The 16,248-nt window shown below is 39.5% G+C and overlaps 1 pseudogene; it reads right to left on the bottom strand.

Moving 5' to 3' along the window:
• Window positions 1-1,642: 1,642 nt before the first annotated feature.
• Window positions 1,643-3,200, bottom strand: LOC115379243 (beta-1,4-galactosyltransferase 1 pseudogene; annotated as a pseudogene).
• Between the last annotated feature and the right edge of the window lie 13,048 nt (window positions 3,201-16,248).

Genomic DNA, 16,248 nt, shown 5'->3' with positions numbered 1-16,248 from the left:
GGCTACCCCTCGTTTTAACTCATGACCAAAAGTGACAAAACAACAAAAGAGTTGGCTTCAGTCGTTGGTCATCACATGAAGGGCTGAGAGCATTACTCAGTGAAGAATTTCTTCAAGATTAAGAGAGAAATGTTCTCTCTTGAATCCCCTGAATTTCAATTTCAATTTCATTTTTTTTAAAGCTATAAAATACAAAATTTCTCTGGGTTGACTGTAATGAGGACCGTTAAGACTGAGCTGACAAAAAATATGTAACAGACATGAAATGTGATGGCGGAGTCTACATGGTCCTCATTGTCAGGCTAAGTCAGTAATTCATTATGTGTTCAATTTTGCATTGTACACCTTTACAGGAATGCTTAAAAATTATTTTAATGAATATCAGTTCGTCAATATTCCTCAGGAAAAAACAAAACATCAGAATTTTCTCCACAACAAGCTTCTGCAAGTCTGGACTTTGGACATGGATTCAAACACAAACATGGAGATAGACAGAAATGACACTGGGGCATCCACGATATACTGAATACACAGCAGGTTCACGCCATTTTTGTGCCTATGAGCTCTATTCATCCTCACAAAAGGTGTACATTGTAACTGTAAATTTCTAATGTGCAACAACCTTTTTCACAGCAGTCATTTTAGAACGATAATCTTTATTGTCCCGCAGGAAATTTGTATTCATAGCTCATACATACACAGAAAGATACAGATAACCACACCACAATACACAGATATACATACACGCAGATACATATGTAGAAAACACATAACGTTTATTCCCTGGCTGTGCACATATACATGCATCAGAAACACAGAGAGGACTGGTTCTGTACCAGGTCAGCTAGTAAAGGCAGTTTGTTTAGTTTATTTAATGACCAGTTCTTTTTTGCAGCAGAGTGGTTGTGGATGTTAGACTGTGTGTGAAGGTGTTCAGAGTGCTGGCAAAGGCGCTGGGGTCTGTGATTGTGGAATGTTCTTGAATTAATTCATAACCAATTAGTGTTATTACTCTATGAAAAAGTCTCTGGTCCACTTAAATGGAACAGATACTTAATTAATATCATTGGCAACACCCGTGTTTACCCTGCTAATTCATGTTCAAATGGCTACTGTGCAAAAGGACTATTGCCTGTTATACTTGGACCAATATTCAAATTACAGTCAATCTGCACCATGCTGCCTCCGTAATCTTTGCCCCTGTTCATCTTCCTGAGTGTAATGCATTGATACAGGCCTTCATAAAGCACAATTTTAATCTCTGCCCTCTGTGGTATGGCCTGAGCTACTTTATGTGCAGACAGCACAAAGTTGCCAAGGGGAGCGGGCAGGTGTGTGAGTACAGTGTGCAAGCATAAATAATTTGTTGTAGCTGTGTCAGTGCAGTTTAAAAGACAAAATGCATGTGTGAGAGGGAGTGTCTGATGTTTGGAGTCTGCAACTAATTTCTACCCCATCTCACCATTAAAGTATCCAGGGAAATGGGTTTTATTTTTCATATGAGTTTTATTTTGGCTGAACATTAACGAGCAGAAGAAACAAAGGGTCAAGAAAAGCTAATACAGGCTGAAATATGATTGAAAATATGCAAACTGCTTTTTTTTTTTTTTTTTGGTTCATGACAGTTTTTTACATACAGACGTCACAAGCCATGTTGTGTTGTCATCTTCAGTCCATCCGCATTCAGCTCCTGTGGAGCGTGAATATCCACACTGATGAGGGTGTACAGTCTATCCTTCTCAATCTTTTTGACTGTGTAGTTGAGAGAGTTAAGCCCATCTTTGTCCATGGTCGCTGCTGTTTCTTCAAGTCTTTCTGCAGCCTCAAAATTAAGGTTCAGGTCTTGATCATGTCCTATCATCTTGTACTTCCCGGTCTCGGAGTCAGGCCGAGAAATGCCCATGCCATGGAGAGAAATTCGCTGAGAGAGATCATCATCCTCACCGCCCCAGCCCCAGTAGTTGTTTGAGTAGCCATTAACCTTCAAGAACTGGTCCTTGGAGAGTGAAGACACTCCACCAAATACAGTTGGGTGCGGTAACATGAAGTTAAATTTGTCTATAGCCACTGACAGGTGTCGTGGTTTGTTAAAACATCTGTAGAGATTATGGTCATTCATAGGAACCAAGTCCACATCAGAGAACACAAAGCAGTCATAATCATACTCCTTTAGTGCCTCAACAAAGCCCACATTGGCCAGCTTGCCCCGGTTGAACACCCCCTCACCATCCTGGTTAATGACATATATGCCATAGTCCAACTGCTGTCGCTTCAAGACAGGATGGAGGTAGAAAAGCCAGTGCTTCAGGTGCTCATGCCGTTTGCGGAACGGAATGATGACTGCCACCTGAAAACAGGCAAATCCTTACATTAACTAAAATACAGCAAGTGGTTTATGCAAGCATTTGCACAGTGACATTTTTATTTTATTTTATTTTATTTTATTTATGCTCTCCTAACTAAGAATATCAAATAATACAGTGACTACAACATAAAAGCACAGACACACTCTTAACTGTTTATAATGACTAGTGCATTACTTTAAAACCCAAACATGCAACCAATAACTCAATTTGCTTGAGGAGTGTGAGAGCATACCACTACATTTTCAGCACAAGGTCTAGGTATTTTTTATTTATGTATTTACTTATTTTTGATGGTCAAATAAATGCATCTTTGGTTTTCCAGATTGGAGGTCAGAATTGTCTCCAGAACTACATTTCTTTTACACCAGTACTTTTACTTCCACCTTCCCACATTCATTTAACCACTGACAATTTGTACCCTTTCAAGTCCTGAGTTGGACATTGTCTACACACTACACACTATAGATATAAATATTTTGGAACGCTTTGGAAATAATAATTACAATTATTTGCTTTGAGATTCACATTAGTAAAATATTACACTCTACATCAATTGATTCATCCATCTAACCTGTTACTTCATCTGTCAATTGATTTATTCATCCATCGATCATTTTTCCATTCACCTACCTTCTGTAGTGAGAGGCAGTTTGGTGGTTTGAATCTTCCTCCCTCCTGAAGAGAAGAACCAACATCCTTCTTCACGCCATCCATAGTCCGGTGTTGATCAAATGTTATAAAAAGGGGTCCCACCAGCTTTGGGGGGACATCAGGGCAGGGTTGCAAAGACTTGCTCAAATTGGCTGACGTTCCTTTCTTCTCTGTGATCATCATGTGCCGCAGGTTTTTCAACTCTTGTTTTATTATCCTTTCCAGTCCAGAGGATGCTTCAGTGTCTTCATCGCTGGGATGAAAAGCCAAAATAGGATCACTGCTGGTGTAGAGCAAAACTGCAATTACACACACCAGAGTAAACAAACAAATAAATACCACGGCTCGAAAGAAAGCGTGTTGCATCTTTGCCACCAGGAACAGCACAGATTTAACACATATGTACTGCAGAGTGGAAACAGTTGAAACCATCACTACAGCTCCACTGCCAGCACTCCCCTTTTTATATCCATGATGTCCCAGCATGTGGATGACACAAGAGCAACCAGACAGGTTTTTCTTGACATTGTGAGTGGCCTCCTTGTGGCCTCAGTTTCAGCTGAGCAGCAGCACCACTGACATCAGTGACCTGATAACAATCCAGCACAGATTAAATGCCTGGGACTCCCCACCAGTCCACCGGTTCAGCTCAACACATTGTAGATTTGAGACCTACACTGCAAAGCCAGAACTGCAGTGACTACAGCTGTCGTCAAAACTAAGTTGTGACTGAAGCTGGACACTTTGTCACAGGATATAAGCAGTTACCATGGCATTACCAGGCCAAGTCAGACCACAGTAAGTGTAGTTATGGCACTCTGCATCACGCTCTCCTGATTGCCTTAATCAATCATAACATTGAACAAAAAAGCAAACGAACAAAAACTCCCTCATAAAATCAGCCCCAAGGAAAAAGGATGGTGGAACTTGAAATCTACACTGCCTGAAATGCAAATATCCAGAATACTGAAGCTTCAGAAAAGCTTCACATTCCTCAAATTCCTAGCAGGTAAATTTGGAAGACAGCTTAAGACTTTATTACACCAGTGTGTTTTGGTGCTTGGCCTTTTTCAGGGTTGTTAAGCAGAAATGCTAACACTGAAATACTGACAGAACTGTGCATTTAGGTATAACTCATTAAATCATTTGTTTACATTTTCTAATATTTAAAAAATGAAGAAGAAAGTTGCAAGAGCCATTTTGCTTGTCTCATTATTCCATCTCATTACTGACAAGACTGTGTGACAACTGAATGAATTTTATGGATTTGAAATGCTGATCTTCAGTATGACTCTTGTATTTGTTTATGACTGATTTGAATAGTTTTGGTTATTTTTAATGCAATCTGTCCACACTGAAGCTTGCGCTAATGTATTTTCTGATTGCTGTGGAGGCTATAAATGAAGAAATGAAAGAACAAAGAGCTGAATCATATTGCCCAGCGAAATCTGGTTTGACTGAGCACATTTTCAATTCGGATCCAGTCCTAGATTTCGGAAATGCACTCACTTCTTCCAACTTCCAAGCAGTGAGAGCATCCTAGCATGGAGGGCGGGCCACTCCAGAAATCCAGTTTAAGAAAGGGATCGAGAAAAATGTATGTGCAATTGTCACATGACAAGCAAAAGTAATCTGGGCTGGATTTCCTGATGTAGAACTGTTTTTTGTTTCCTAGCCAGGCCGACACCTGGAGACAAAGGATGAAGAAACAAAAGAAGATGGCATCCTGTCCAAGCTCTGCTCCATGATACCCCAAGACCACCAAACTCAAATGCAAACACAAAATGCAAATTGTGACAAACACAAATGATAAAATAGCTGGTATGGTCCTTTAAAATCAAAATTTAAACATGCCATGCTGTTGTGAATGAACTGTCTTTCGGAACAGCGGATGTACAATGAAGATAAACATTACATTAAATAGAAATAAACATTTACATCTATTGTATAAAATGGTCATCAAGGTGAAAATGATGCCAGCAATAAAGGAAATAATATGACTCTGACCAAAGTAACATCAGTGATGAAGATGTGGGTGGGGATGATGTTGATAATGAATATTTCAAGTCATCTTATTAGGTTAAACCTGTGGAAGTTGCTAAAATACTTGATGATTGCTTTATCTTATGTATTATTCATTTATTACTCATCTATGTCAACTTTTAAAACATACAGAGAATAACTCGATTAAATTCAATTAAATTAACAAATGGAGTGCAGCAACAAATCTAAACAGATCTTCCCCCGAGGACAGTAAGATTACAGTTACTGCACTTTGCCTTTGCATTATCATATAACAGATTAAAGTAATAAAAAGGCAGAGTGCAATATCTGCACTTTCGGGGTCATAGGTCAAATAATTGGTTGTGTTTATAGACATGACAATTCCATCATGGAAAAAAAATATTTTTCTTCTATGCCAGTTTCCTACCTCGCTATTCAGGATAGGTGATACATTTTACTGGAAAAAAAAAGGCAGAAGAAAACACTAAATTAGTTGAAAGAACTGAAAAAAATCCATATGAAAATTGTGAGTGAAAGAGTAAAAATCACTCCCTCCTGGTCTGTGGTGATAGTGAGCCCTCTACTGGTGTGAGACTGACATTGCTGGTGCTCTGACTAGTTTCCTGTGTAAAAAAGCCTCACACAGACAAGCTGTGCACAATACAGACCATTGAAGAACTCCTTACCAACACTTACAGTTAGCTCCTGACCCTGTAAGAAGTCCTTAGCCAGATTTTTTTCAGAGCAAACCAGAGACATGCCAGTAGTTTGCAATAATACTCTGCTCTGGTATGCCAGTAACAAATGAACTGTAGACTGCAGTTTACTTCTTATATGTCTGCAGGTGGGCAAAGACCAGGTGCAGGAAGCGGACGGGCCATCACAAATGAGAAAACTGACCCAATGTGGACTGCATGAGGACCATATAAGCAATAAAATTACATAATTTTAGTAATTTTGCTGTAAAAGAGTTTTTCCAGTATCTAAACTTTCTAAAACAAATTCAGAATTAGTTGGTAGCTTCTTGTTGATGATGGGACAAAACATCAGATTGCTCACCAGCAAAAATTCAAGGGCACCTCAGCATCTTTTCATTCGGGCGTTTTTGTCAACCGGTGACTGAATACAACGTGAACAAACTATGAACAGCTGTCTCAACAGGCCCTGCCACCACTCTGGATTGTCTCTCCACTCTCTCTCCTAGCGCCAAAGCACATTCTGTAGTCAATACTATAATAAATACCACCATACCACAGCACACCATGTTTATTTTTTAGTATCTGTTCACCTGCATCATGTTTTTTCCTTTGACATCTCTTTGACTTCCCTGTAGTTTGCAAAGGGCACACACACACACACACACACACACACACACACACACACACAGAGTAGCAACATACAATTATCCCTTTTCACTGTAAAATTTATGTCTATAAATTTGTTGACACATAATTAGTTTGGTTATAAATTCAGGTATTGACTTCTGAATTTGAGTGTAGATTTGCTTACTGCCTGTGTGTGAGCCGCTGGTGTCAAGTGAGAAGACTGGACACACAGGTGATGGTAGCCACTGTACTGGTCTGAGGTACATTACTGACTCCTGCTTACATTAACAGTTCATGATTTACCGTCACATATTTTGGTCATTTCACTCAGGTCGGTGCGTACTGCAGGAATTCACTCTCAGTTGCCTGTTGCTACCAAAACTGCTTTGTCATGGCAACGGCTTCACTACCTGGGGCCTCATTTATGATCGTTGCGTTTGCACAAAACGGGGCCTGAAAGAGATGTACGCCACTTCCCACGCAGATGGTGAAGTAGTGAAGTGAAGCCAGACTGTTGAAACAAATCATGTGAAAGCCATAACTGTACATATAAGGACCCCTCTCACACATTTAATTTTTATTTCATATTGCATTAGTCATAAACCTCCTTTACCATAAACATTCAATATTTCATCAGCGCTGTCTCCCATCACATTCCCCACTGCAGTCTGCAGAGGAGAGGGTCAGACTGTATGGTAACTAAGTGATGAAATTATCATCATCGGTTGCAAATATCCTTTATTATGCAATGCAGTTTGAATGCATGTATTTATTTATTTATTTAAGTTAAGTTTCATGCACATATGCAACATTTCAGGTAGATTTGTGATTTATGAAAGGGACTTGCATACAGGTGTGCGAACTCAGGGTTTTATAAATCTGAATATTTTTCAGTGCACATTCTTTTCCTGTTTTGTGCTTAGGTAACCTTTTAGTGTAGAATCCACGCACAGTTTTATAAATGAGCTCCCTGGCGTGCAATCAAACATACTGCGCTTACGGCAGGTGTTGTGTAGTGATGCAGAAACAAAGTAATTCCACCAGTTAGCAAGCAAGAGGTAGGGGAAAGAAGTGCTGATAATGAATTCCCAGCAAATGTGTGTTGTTGTTTTTTTCAGTTTTGGGTCACTGCTCGAAATGATGTTGTTTGCAGGACCCGACCGACTTCATTCATTTTGAAGGAGAACAGGAAACAGGACAGGAAGTGACAGGTCAAACTTGGTGTATCTATTAAACCTTTATGGAGTAGCAAATATACACACTGGGTAAGAGTCCCAACTTTCACTTGAACAAGCACATAGATGGCTACTTTCTTACATCGCTGAGTTTTCTTCTTGCTTTTCTATCTGTTCCATGATGCAAATTTGATGCCGTCACATAATTTATTTGATTATTCCCTAGCAGGCAAAGGCGATGGTCAGTGTCAGCTTTCCTGCTCTTCTTCATGCCAAAAGAAGCAAAATAATGTAATATAACATAATGTTTGTGCATTAACGTCTCCTGTCGGTACATTTTGCCGGTGCAGAGGCTCTCTGAATAACCCAGCAACCACAAAGTCAATTTTGTGCAAGTTAGTTTTACTATTCCCAATAGAAGTTCACTGAAGCCATGGTACAGGGCTTCCAACCAGGCTATCTCCATGCTAGTGTATGAAATCTATTGCAGATGATTGGTTTTATTTACAACTTGGCTTGAAGCAGTGGCACTGATGCTGCTAAAGGGAGCCGGGTTTATTTAAAAAAAAAAAAAAAAAAAAAAAAAAAAAGCAAAAAATATCCCATGATCTTTAGCGTTTTCCCAGGACTTTGATGGAGGCGTGCGTTCCTGTCCTATTTGCCTGTTTAAAACATTATTCACTATGGTTCATCATGTTAGCCATGGGGATTTCGTTTTGTTTTCATTACTGTTTTAGCTATTTATCATGTATAATTATACATGGCTAATATGTTGATACTGGCTGTCACCCAAACAAATCCTGACTCAAGTTCTCAGGGCTGCAAAATAGCCTCAAGTACCAATCTAGATGTTACATGTTTACTTAAATCCTAAGTGTGTCTATGAAGAGTCATGGAAAGCAGAAGCTTTGTTCCCTTCAGAAAACTAGAATAATATATGGCTGCTCTCGCTACTTCAAGTATTTTACTATATGCAGTGGTGGGTGATAGGACAGTGAGGAGAAACTGACAGCATTTAAAGATGATTTAAAGATACAATCTGGAGTGAATTTTGGTGATTTCTCATATGAAGGCTTAATTTCTAAATGTGGGTCCACAGACCATCAAAGTGATGCAGGGCTTCCTGTTCCATTTCCTAGCCAGAAAAATGGGAAAATGCATTAGGGTACAAAATTACTGCTTGAAACTTGGTCTGAAGCCAATGCTGACTGCTTTGTTAAATATCTTTGGATTTAGTGTGGATGTCTTTATTTTTTTAACGTGATGTGGAACAAATTTTTAGTTGCAATGCTAAAAATCCCTGCTGACACTGAGGTAAACTGCTTGGGACATACAATCCCAAGCAGTCCCAGATAGTTAAAATATATAAACAGTAAATTAACTCCCTGTGGTCTTTCTAATGTCATGATTTAACATATCTAAATCTAGCAGGGACAACAGTGGGACTGGGAAATTTCACTGAGGGAAACTTGACTGGCACTAGGACCCAGTTGAGTAGCAGAGGGCATAAAAAGGGGAAAAGAGGCAACTCTGTAAACTTTGATTTGAAGCAGTCTGCTGAGGTACGAGGTCATGGAGCCAAGAGCCATGTCAGGCCTTTTGTCCAGCAAGTCATGCTGTGTGGTTGAGGTGAGCTCCCACTCTTCACAGGTGCATTATTAATTTGTGTTTTTCACAATTTTGAGTCCAGTCATCCGCCTACCTCGGAGAGAAAGACTGTTTCAAGTTTGGAGTGAGTGTGTCTTGAGGGTAAAATGTGAGGTGCAGAATCCAGAGTGTACATTGGAAGAAGTGTTGCAAGAATGTGAAACCAGCTGAGAGCCAACCACTGTGTTTTTCCTCTGGACAAGTTACAGCTGTGCCTCTACCTTTACCTACCCTGATAGTGTGGGCCTCCTGTTTTTATTGTTTATTTAAGGGGTTTATGTGGGTGCCTTGGGGGACTAAACAAGGGGGGCCCAGAGGAACCTTTACTGTGTGAATTGATTTACCCTTAATTGTGTGTAAGAACTGCATGGTGTGGTGCAGCCTTGTTTGTAATTTGATCTCAGTTAGTCTATGATGGAAGTGTGACTTTGTGACCTGTGTGGTCACCCTTTTGCTGTTTGGATAAAAAAAAAAAATCACTGATGTGTGGTTTTAATTATTAATTAATCCTGTATTCTTGGTACGACAGCCCTTGTTTCCAGTTTATTCAGGTGCTGATGCACAGGGGGCACCACCTGAGATTTTGGGCCCCATGAAGGGATATCACTTTGGCCCCCACCACACCCAAACAGCTGTTATCATACTTCCAGAACCCAATCAGCCAATTCAGAGCTTTAAGTGCCACTACATCCACAAGTTTGCAGCTCTCTTGTACTTACTTACTGTCTGAAATGTACAGAAAATGAGTTTTGTGAAAATGTGAGAAACCAAAAATAATATGCAGACTTGCATGCAAACATTTGTATAAATTTTACTGTTTGATACAAAATTTTCTGATACTGTCTATAAGGATCTGTCACAGTCAGCATTTAGACTGTGAAATGTAGACTTCAGTAATGGTCAAATAGGAATATTTATCTTGATATGATACCATAATTTAATCAAAATAAATTACCATCATCAGCATACAAAGAATACAAACTATAGTAAACAAAAGTATAGTAAAGAATTTGAGTTTCAGTCACAATGTTTTAGCTAATTCCTTGTTCATTCTTACTTTAACTGCCAGCAGCCAGGTTTATATCTGGAGAGCTAACCCTGAATTGCTATGTGTTTTGACTGTGGATCGCACAGAGTCCAAGACAAATTGCCTTTCTGAGACTAATAATACATCTAATGTAATCTAATCTAACAACAAATGGACCCCAAAACCTCTTTGAGCTTTGAATTTGGAAGACATTTTAAAGTAATGGCTGAATTTGAAGGGATTCTATTGAGTAAAACCATAATTTCAACAAACATGCATGTGGGTCAAGTGTGGTATTACTCATGCATATAAACTTCAAAGATGGGTGGAGCAATTTTTTCCATATTTTTTCCAATATAAATAGGGGTGAAGTTAGTCTTGACTTTTTACCAGTCAAAGCACATTCTGTACACACCTGCACAACCAGTAAATGCGATGGACACATACGATCACTACGGTTGATGTGACGTCAAAATAGAACGGGTGTTGTCCTTTAAGTAGATGGTCAATCCAAGTAGCTTCTTAGGAAATACACTCACATAAAACATATTTTCCACATGCTGATGGCTGTCATATTGTCAGTTTTACCTGAAATATTGATGTTAAAATGCCTGTTCTTTGCATATAGCATAAATTCTGTGTATACAGAAATTACTGCTGCCCTTTATCTTTCTTTGTTGACCTCCTTTCCCTTTCTCTCACACTTTTTCTCTCTCCTCCCTCCTCACCTTCCTCTCCCAGCCTGTTTGACTGACCCCTTTGCAGTCACTCTGATTCTTTGTTAGTATAAGTTCGGGCTTGAATGGCATGACTCTTCGAATTGTGATACCAATACTGGTATTTTTGGATTAAAGCTGCCATTAGCCATTGTTTTGCACAGACTTTCACAATCCTTAAATTTGAAGGTTTCATGCCAAAAATGTACCAACGTTTAACCTAAGATGCTATTCTTGGCAGGGTGTAAAAGTCTGGAAAAAAACACTGCGATCTCTGAACACTACAATTCTCCTGTGAAACCCTGACTAATGAGAGAGGTTCAGGTGAACTAGCAGCTCTTAAAGGATATGTTGAACTCGGACCTCCGAATTTCTGTCTTGTAAATTTCCGACCTTTGACAGCATGGCTTTCCCGGTGTCAGTTCGGGAGCAGAGGATGCTCATTTCTTTGGTATTCCCCGTGAAGGAAAATTCAGAGTTTATTTTTCTTGTGAGCTGTTGACACGATGAACACAGTGCTATCACAGGTAAAAAATTTACAAGACAGATTTTCTGAGGTCTGAGTTTCTGTGAACGCATCATCAGTCAACTTCACAGTGGAACAGCGGGGATGTATAAAAGGATGTATAAAAGTGTTTTGTCTTAAATGCTAAATAAGAAAGCATCATTTGCAGCCATTCGTTGGGCTGCTTAATTAGCAAAATAGCTCTAAAAGTTGCATGAAACTTTGTGCAGAAAGGAAGACCTGAGCAATTTTTCACACATATTGGCCAAAGTGGGGCATGGCATTGTGTGTGATTAACTTTTGGTAAATATCCAACATGTGGAACTTGACAATTGTTTGGCAGAGACATGAGCTCTGTTTCATTGTTTAGTTTGCATTTAATAACCTTATTCATTGTCATAGGCATTGCTGGATGTTGCATATTCAGCTCAAGGTTTAGTGAAATGATATTATATATCACTTTTACTTAATTTTTTTTTTTAGCATCTAGTGATATATTTTGAATATTTAAGTATTAACGAAATGAAATTCTTGATGAAAATCTGAAAGGCTGGCAAGAAAAGGGAGTAAAGTTGTCAACCCTCACAAATGTTTTCAGGAGTCTCCAGATTTTCATGCCGCACATCTGCTGTTCTCCTGGAGTTTCACATCTCTGGACTTTTCCCCATATACTTCAAAATCTGCCTGTTTGCTATATTTGTTGCAAACAGTAGCACAAGAAATCTTGGAGTCACACTATCATCCCAGTTGCCAAATGGCTAGTAAAACACATTACACCAAACATCTAGTCTCCATCTTTAACTTCACTGAAAAGACGTTAAACCAGCTGCTTCTGTTTTGCCTGTGACTCTCAATATATTATATATCATTTAATCAAATAAGTTTTAATCCAGCTAGGTCTTCACATTGACAAAAAAGCTTTTTTTCTATAGCATCTGTCCCACTTTGACATGCGTAGTATCGAAATATGGTCAGTTTTGATCAGTTGTAGGCATGCGTAAAAGAAATTGCTCCCTTTTTTTATTATTATTATTATGAAGGATCTACATATTGAAATGATATATTATGTGTTTTCTAGTGTCTGTGGGAAATAAAAAAAAGTTTTCTCATTTCATTTAGAAAATCTGTACTATTGTACCAGTTCTACATTCCCACATTTTGCAGGTATTTCATGGGGGCAAGGTAAGCGTTGGACTTGCCCCACAAAAGTGATTGCATGAAATAACACTGTGGATGGGCGAGCAACTTGTGTGAAAATGTTCTTCATGTTTACTTCATGCTTACAAATTCCCCAGTGCAGCTGGGATCCCTTTTCTGATTTGGACCTTCTTGGATGATTTGGCCACTACCTCACCATCTAGAAACCTGGAGAGATCATTTCTGTTCACTTCTGTATTAGAGATTTTATTTTATTTTATTTTATTTTATTTTATTTTATTTTATTTTATTTTATTTTATTTTATTTTATTTTATTTTGACATCACGGATGCATTCTGCTAAGTTACCACTAGAGGCTGCTGATGCATCACCAATTAAAAGGCTGGGCAAGCGAGCGGCTCCCTGTGTCACAGTATCTGGGAGGGGAACTCTCCTTCTCTCAGAGGTCACGGAGGCTTGCGATGACTACGCTTAGGATCCTGGCCCCCCCTTTGTGTGTGTGTGTGTGTGTGTGTGTGTGTGCATGTTTCCCAGGGAGAAACGCTTTCTGTTTTTAACCACACACATTTGGGTAAATGGGTTGCTGTTTGCAGAGAAACTTGATCCAGTGGCTTCTGAAGATGGTATGCAGCTTTGGTTTGAAGATTGAGAAAGAATTCAAACTCCTTTTTTTACACCTCCTCCCTCTTTCTTTTGCTTATTTAGGCTGCTCCCCACCAAGAGTTAGAAAACACGAATGATGCTTACCGAGACAGATTTGTAACCACGGAAGTAGGCCAGTTGGAGGGAAAACCCACCTAAACTCTACCCACCTTGTGAAAATATATATATTTTTTCTCTCTTATGTTGATCACCATCTTTACCTCCAGTAGCTCAGTTTACCAAACTTTTTTATTTAAAACATTTTTACTCACGCAGCTCCCCCAACACACACACACACACACACACACACACACACACACCCTCCTTTACTTTGACACATATATGTTTTATGTCTGGGCAGCTAACAACATTGGCAAACCGCCGCCAGTAACAATGTGTGACAGACTTCAGTGTTTCAGTTTGTTTGGGCAGCTAGCAGAATTGGCAAACCCCAACTAATTTACCCACATAAGTCTTCTGTAGTGCTGTGGCATCCCTCTGGAGATGGGTGGGTCTGCTTTTTTTGGACCCACACTTGACTTGGTATGCATGTTTGTGGGATCAGAGTGGCATTTATGTGAAGCCTGTATAATTTCTTAAGTAAGTAGACGACGAGAGCATTAAAACAAGTGCTGTCACAACCGCGCTCCCTTTTGCACAAGTTGAAGAGTTTGCACAATTAATTTGAAAATATTTCTGTGATATCTGTGTGAATGTTCAGGCCGGACGCCCTCTCAGTGTGTAACACCAAAACTGTTTCCCCGTCTTAATCATACTTCTGTCAATAATTTGTTTCAAGCTGCATGAAACACTAGATGGGTGGGATTTACAGTAATGCTTCAGGACAGGGTAGTGTGAGCTAAGTTGTCATACAATACTTTCTCACACTCATTTTATTTCCTATGAGGAAGACTCGCCACAACTGATGCTGAAAAAGAAGGAAAAAAATCATCAAAACTACTGTATTTGATCAATGTCTGTTCTTGATAATCATGGTAAATGACAGGCAATCTCCAAAGTCTTTCCAGTTGGACTCAGCGATGCCAGGAATAAAATAAGGATCCCAGATCTGTGGTGGAAAGTACCCAAGGCATTCCTTAACAAAAATATATGTAGCAAAGAAGATATTTGCAGATCTGTGTTTTTTATGTCAGGATTAAGAAGTATTTTTGGCCTGGAGGAGACCTTCAAAGAAAGTTCAAAGCTCACTTGAGGGATACCAAGAGCAAGAAAACATGTGCTTCCCTATCATGCAAACATACGAATATGTTACTTGCATACATTACACACACACACACACATACATAGGCACATACTCAACCACAGCCCTTAAAACAGCCCTACTTAGGTAGAGAGAACTCAGCAGTTTAGTGAAACATGATGCCCAGACCATAAAAGTGTGCGTGTGTTTGCTTGTGTGTGTGTGTGTGTGTGTGGTTATGAGTGGTCTCAGCTGTGTAGGACACACTGCAATGACAGCCAATCAGGGCTAATTCAGAATCAGAGTGGTTTTGACGGCTCCATGGTCAACCCGGGGGGAACAAAGCACTGTGTGTGTGTGTGTGTGTGTGTGTGTGTGTGTGTGTGTGTGTGTGTGTGTGTGTGTGTGTGTGTGTGCGTGCATGCACATCTCCCAACCTTTCTCTCTACTCCACCTGCTTCTCATTGCCCGACTGATCTGAACAGAATCTGTCTTTTGATATATTCAGCGTTTGTATTGCATATATAAGTTTTATTCCATTTACTCCAAATCTCCATAAAATTATAGATTTGCAGGAGATAATAATCTTATCTTTATTCTCTTCCTGTGACAAACCTGCTGCTTATTAAACACCTTTCACTTTCTTGTTTATGCTATATAGCAGAATTCTGACCCACTGGTATTAATGAGTGCAACATTTCCACCTGAAGTTACATTGATGATCAGCTGAGGTTTAAATCAACCACACCCAGTATGCGTGTACACACACACACACACACACACACACACACACACACACACACACACACACACAGACAAGTTCTCATTCCTTTTATCTTCTTGATATTCTTTGTTGCCTTCCTTTCCTTTTCTTTCACACTTTTTCTCTCTCCTCCCTCCTCACCTTCCTCTCCCAGCCTGTTTGACTGACCCCTTTGCAGTCACTCTGATTCTTTGTTAGTATAAGTTTGGGCTTGAATGGCATGACTCTTTGAATTATGATACCAATACTGGTATTTTTGGATTAAAGCTGCCATTAGCCATTGTTTTGCACAGACTTTCACAATCCTTAAATTTGAAGGTTTCATGCCAAAAATGTACCAACGTTTAACCTAAGATGCTATTCTTGGCAGGGTGTAAAAGTCTGGAAAAAAAACACTGCGATCTCTGAACACTACAATTCCCTGTGAAACCCTGACTAATGAGAGAGGTTCAGGTGAACTTGCAGCTCTTAAAGGATATGTTGAACTCGGACCTCCGAATTTCTGTCTTGTAAATTTCCGACCTTTGACAGCATGGCTTTCCCGGTGTCAGTTCGGGAACAGAGGATGCTCATTTCATTGGTATTCCCCGTGAAGGAAAATTCAGAGTTTATTCTTCTTGTGAGCTGTTGACACGATGAACACAGTGCTATCACAGGTCAAAAATTTACAAGACAGATTTTCTGAGGTCTGAGTTTCTGTGAACGCATCATTAATCGACTTAACAGCAGCACAGCGGGGATGTATAAAAGGCAATGTTTTGTCTTAAATGCTAAATAAAACCTGTTAGAAAGCAGCGTTTGCAAGCATTCCTTGGGGATATAATTTCGAGACTTATTGGACTGTGCTGTGAGTTCCCGTGTTTAAAAAAGACATTTATAATTGTTTTTGGGGCTTAAGTGAGTTCGATGCTGACGCAACGGCGGATGAATTGCTGAGCTCCCTTCTCTTCTACTCTTTAGCTATGACTGAATGACATTATGGTAGCTATGGTCAGGATAGCGGGCTTGTCAGAGTTTTTGGATGGAGACGAAGCAAGCATGGACAGCAGTAAAGCACGTGCATGTGCA

Source organism: Myripristis murdjan, chromosome 20 (assembly GCF_902150065.1).
Source record: "Myripristis murdjan chromosome 20, fMyrMur1.1, whole genome shotgun sequence".
Lineage (NCBI taxonomy): Eukaryota > Metazoa > Chordata > Actinopteri > Holocentriformes > Holocentridae > Myripristis > Myripristis murdjan.
The sequence above is the reverse complement of the archived record's forward strand: the minus strand, read 5'-3'. Positions and strand labels throughout refer to the sequence as shown.